The sequence below is a fragment of the Eurosta solidaginis genome, chromosome X (assembly GCF_040869045.1).
Source record: "Eurosta solidaginis isolate ZX-2024a chromosome X, ASM4086904v1, whole genome shotgun sequence".
Lineage (NCBI taxonomy): Eukaryota > Metazoa > Arthropoda > Insecta > Diptera > Tephritidae > Eurosta > Eurosta solidaginis.
The window spans coordinates 60,493,200-60,499,199 of record NC_090324.1 but is presented as its reverse complement, the minus strand read 5'-3'; positions in this window follow the sequence as shown (position 1 = coordinate 60,499,199).

Genomic DNA, 6,000 nt, shown 5'->3' with positions numbered 1-6,000 from the left:
GCGGTGTCGGCAGCAGTAGCAACATTGGAAACGGCAGTGGTGGCGATTGCGGTGTCAGCAGCAGTAGCATTGGTAGCAGTATTGGAAACGGCAGTGGTAGTAGTGGTGATTACGATGTCTGCAGCAGTAGCAATCTTAGAAACGGCAGTGGCAGTAGTGGTGATTACGATGTCAGCATCAGTAGCAATATTGGAAACGACAGTGGTGGTAATTGCGATGTCATCAGCAGCAGCAGTGTTGGAATTATTGGAAACGGCAATATGATCATGGGCAGAATTAGTAGCCATATCGGCAATGGCTCCATCTCCTATTACGTCATGGAGAAGCCGCCGTAATTGGGTGTTTGTGGCGGTCGATGGGAATTCCCCTCCCATTTCATTCAATGTGTTTATGATTTCACTGAGATTAGCCAAATCGGACATGGTTCTTAATCAAATATAAGATTATTTATGTTGTATGGTGGAAATCCCACACTTGAGATATAAAATTTAATACCTTTAGGTTGGTTATCAAACGCTCCAAATCGATCTAGGGTTTTCCTTGAAAATCAAACACGCTTTTTCTTTTCTCGATTAACCGGAAGTGTCTTCCTCTTCTTTCTATTATTTTCTTTTCTTCTATTCAGAGTTGTATTACATTTATGTTTCGCCACAGGGCTGTTACAATATCAATAACCTTTTTGTAATACAGAGTTGTTACAAAGTGGGTATTTTACAATATATATTTTTTTTGGCGTTCCAAGTTGTTGTTGTTTGGTGGCATATGGACGGAGACTAGGGGATTGATTCTGGCTGAAATTTTGGTTGGCGTACTCGAGATAGAAGGTTCATGTGGACTGAATAATTTTATTATGTATCCTGCAGAGATAATTATCTATCATTATTACAGACAAGTTGTATTTTTCGCGCTGTTTTTTTTTGTTTGTAATGCAGGCAATAAGCGCTTATATACGCAGTTATTTGTGTAAAATACGGTAAACCCATGTATTTTCAATGCTCTTTGTAATTCAGCGCTGGTGAATAATATTGTGGTTTAGGCGACACCGTAAAAAAAATATATGCTACAGGTGTAAAGTGTCTCTCATTCGCTGGCCTGGAACATTATTTGTGTTTATTTTGGCAATTTCTGTGAAAATCACAAACTGTGGTGTGTTTGCTGATTTCACCACAACCCTGGTGGGGATAGCCTATATTACCGAGTGTGGTAATTTGTGGAGCTGTCAGCTGTTAGCTCTTACACGTATTTGAATGAGACAGCTGTTCGGTGTTGCCGATTGGGCAGCGTACTGATACCTAAAGCTGGAGACATTGGTGCTTTATCGGTAACCGTATCGGTAACATTATAACAGCTGATTCCACCAATCTTATGAGAATCAATGCAATCGATTATTGGTTCCGCTAAGGTCGTAACCGTATCGTAGCCAACCAATTGGGTTTTGGTTTACCGTCGTAACGATAAACAGCTGATTACGTTAGGGATACGGATACAGCGATACGACATACGGCACCAATGACTCCAGCTTAAAGCTTGCCGTCGACCGCTGCCCATTTGATCAGCTCTTTTGGGTTTTGCCCATTCGTTGATATCTGTCTGGCATCACTGTAGTGCAGTGTTGTTGCGTTTACTGAGGTTGTGCACGAAAAACGGCATTTATAGCGTGACCAGTGATGAGAATGTATCAGATTTTATCTTTTTTTCCTAATATGCGATTACCCCTTTCCTTCTTTTTCGTTTCAGGACATCTTCTGAAAGTCGGCCTAAAGTTAGCATACATTTTCTGAATGTGCCGCGGAATTGCAACCGCATTCGGTTGACGGTGCGGTATTATGCTGTGGAACCCTCGTGGTGAACCGGTTTTTATCGGCGCTACGACGTGCGACGTGCGCGCGCGGACTCCTCCGGCGGGCCAGAGTTGGTGTGTAGAGTATGTGAGCAAACGTTCAGCTGTTTCACAACTCTGAAGGCCCACTTAAACCGACACATGTGGTTCGCAACCTATCATTGCAGCTTCGGAAAAAGGTACCCTTCGGCTTCCTCGCTGTGGCTACATCGGAAGCGAAAACTTCGTTTAACGTTTCCCCGTTTCGTTTTAACGTTTTTCATTTCGGGATGGTTTTGGGGACCCCCTCGGGGTCATTTCGGGATGGCTTTGGGGACTCCATCGGGGTCATTCGTAGGTCATTCAGGGATCTTTTTGGGACTCCCTCGGGGTCATTTGGGGGTCATTCGTAGATCATTTCGGGATGGTTTTGGGGACTCCCTCGGGGTCATTTCGGGATGGCCGGAATGACCCCGAAATGACCCCGAGGGAGTCCCCAAAACCATCCCGAAATGCCTTAAGAAAGACCCCCAAATGACCCCGAGGGAGTCCCCAAAACCATCCCGAAATGACCCCGATGGAGTCCCCAAAACCATCCCGGAATGACACCGAGGGAGTCCCCAAAACCATCCCGAAATGACCTACGAATGACCCCCAAATAACCCCAAGGGAGTCCCCAAAACCATCCCGAAATGACCCCGAGGGAGTCCCCAAAACCATACCGGAATGACCCCGACATGACCCCGAGGGAGTCCCCAAAATCATCCCGGAATGACCCCGAAATGACCCCGAGGGAGTCCCCAAAACCATCCCGAAATGACCCCGAAATAACACCGAGGGAGTCCCAAAAATCATCCCGGAATGACCCCCAAACGAGCCTGAGAGAGTCCCAAAAACATCACGGAATGACCCCGGGAGGACCCTGTGGTACTCCCCTAAACCTTGCCAACATGACCTCCAAAAGACCTCGAGGGAGTCGCAAAAGTCATCCCGAAATTTATTTATTTATTTATTTATTTATTTATTTATTATTACGGTCTTTAAGACCTAGTTTAGGTTAAAATAAGAAATTAAACATAACTACTCATGTCACATTTAGTGACGTACAATATAAAAACAATTTTTCTTTGAACTTACTAATATTTTCACAGTCTTTCAAATCAGAAGGTAACTCATTATACATTTTATACCCTAAATATTCAAGAGACCTTTTGGCGAACTCAGTTCTTATTCTAGGCAGTCTTATATTATTGCAATTTCTTGTTCCATAATTGTGGATTTCATGATTATAATGTATTTTACTACTCAGGTAATTCGGTAACATTCCTAACCTAAGTTGGTGTATAAATTTCAATGTGAAATAACTAACTGACTGTTTAATACTAAGCCAGTTTAATCTATTGAGCATTACAATTTTTGGCGTTCTTGGAGGACATTTTAAAATAAATCGCATTGCCTTGTTTTGCTGTATTTGAAGTTTCTTAATATATATATCATTACTTAATAGCAGAATAGTAGGACAATAAATAAAGTGTGGTTCAATAATTGAACGATATACCAATATTTTATGACTTTGACTGATATGTTTACATGTTCTATACATGAAGCCTATTTTCTGTGCAATTTTCCTTTCCAGATAAGTTACATGCTCTCCAAAATTTAGATTATCATCAATCAAAACTCCTAAATACATAATTTTGTCTACTCTTTGGATTTCCATGTTTTTTACCTTCAGCGTAATATTATTTAAACTATTGTTACTTATGATATTGGTGTTTTTACAAAATATCATGAACTTAGTTTTTTTCGACATTTAATTTCAGTTTTCTAAGGCATAACCATTTGTATAGCGAGTCCAGGTCTTCTTGTACTTTCAGCATGGCACATTCTGCATATTTTTCACTTATGATAAGCAATGCATCATCCGCAAATAGACGTATTTTACAATATTTTAAGCATCTTTTGATATCATTGATATACAATGTAAACAATATTGGCGCCAAGACCGAGCCTTGTGGTAAACCAAAGTTAACATCCACCACTGATGAAACCTCCTTTCCAATTATCGTTCTCTGTTTTCTGTCACCCAAATAACTCCGGAACCATTCCAAAGCCTTTCCTCTTATACCAATTTTAAACATAACGTCCAATAGCTCAGATCTATCGACAGTTTCAAAAGCCCGTTTTAAATCCAAGAAGACAGACACCGTAAATTTTTTGTCCGCCATGTCTTCTTTCCAATCTTCAATTACCATATTCAACGCTGTTTCACAAGAATGGCTCTTCCTGAATCCCGATTGTTCTGGGATAATCACATTGTGCTTCTCTAAGTATGCCACAAGTTGATCCTTCACCACTGTCTCCATAATTTTTTCATCTATAGGTAACGTGTTAATTGGACGTAGTTCCTCAGGTTTCATTGTATTTTTTACTTTTTCAACAGGTATTATTGTTGAAATTTTCCAGTAACTAGGTACAATACCGCTGTTTAAGGATTCGTTAATTATGTCTTTATAGAAATTAGCAGTATATGTCATGGCATCTTTAACGACACCCTCCGATAAAAGCTTGTCGCCGCCATATTTGTTTTTAAGTGATTTTGTGATAATAATAATATCGTCCACTACAATGTCAGTAAATTTAAATGTTTCAAATGGATTACTATGATTTGCGCTTATTTCATCCCCATTTACAATTTCTTCGATGCTATCATTAATTTCAACAATACTTTGTATAAAAAAGTTATTTAGGGCATTAGCTATATCATATTCATTTTCCAGGCATTCACCGTTAATTACAATTTTAGTGATATGTTTTTTAACATCATTAAGCTCGACGAGGTCTTTTAGACACTTCCACATACGTTTCATATCGCCATTGTTATGATTTACTCTATCTTCCATGTATTTCTTTTTTTTATAAATTATGGTTCTTTTATATATTTTCTTAATGACGTTATATTCGTCCCAAAATCCGGTATTTCGAGCAGTTTTATAAGATTCTATTTTTCTTTTATGCAGGTTTGTTAATTCTCGGTCGTACCACTTATTTCTTATCTGTATTTGGGTCCTCTTTATATAAGTCAGTGCTTGCATAGCCACAGTTACAACTTCGTTTAGGGCTTTAGTTTTAGTTTCTACTCCGGAAATTGACATAAAGCTGAAATCGCATGTTCGTAGCAAAGTTAAAAGATTTTCAGCACTATAGTACTCCCAACATGTAACAGTAGGGGATGATTCTTTCTAATGTCTGGTAACACTTCTTTTTTTTGTCCATCATTTTTTGTTATCGCTGCGTATGACACTTTGGCTTCAACACTATTAACATTTTTCTTTATTTCATTGCACATTTTTTTATTCTCTTTACTTATTTCTTCAATCATTTTCTTATTGTCATCCTTGTTTGTTTTCAACTCATCACAGACCTGCTCGCTGCTTCGCTTGAAGCCTTCAGCAATTTCCCGTATTTTGTTTACTTCTACAACACTCTTTTCGCATGATTCTTGCGCTTTTTGCATTGCCTTAATTCTGTCGCTAAATGCAACTTCCACTGCTTTTAAAACTTGCTTTATTTCTCTTTCATGTTTCTTGAGAGCATTATCAAATTCATTCCTGTACTCAGATAGTTGTTTGCCATTTTTGCTCACTACCATCTGCATGTCTTTTAGAATGTCATCGACGTTATGCACATACTGCACACAATCATTACACATAAATCTAAGCATTTCACATTCGTCTAATTTATTAACACTGTATTGGTCTATGCCAGAGCATTTTGGTGCTAAATGATAATATCTCCCACATACCCCTTCGCAACGAATTTTTGACACTTCTCCACGTATTGTACTTTTGCACTTGTCGCATTTACTCTCCATTTTTTATACAGAATGAATATATGTATATATATATATCAAACTTTGTAAGTGTATGCGTTTTGCTTTCTTTATTTAGAGTCACTTTCTCGCAAATATATTAAATTTAAAAAATCAAACTTTATTTGGTATAATATTCTTGAAACCAACTTCTGCTTCCGCTTTTTGAGTCTCTGTCTCACACATTATTTATTCTTAAAAAGTATTTGAATATAGTTTTACCATTTTAAAATGTAAAATTCAAGGAGCAGAAATAAACACAACCGTACCGTTTTACCGTATTGTGAAGAAAAAAAAAATTACCCCAAAA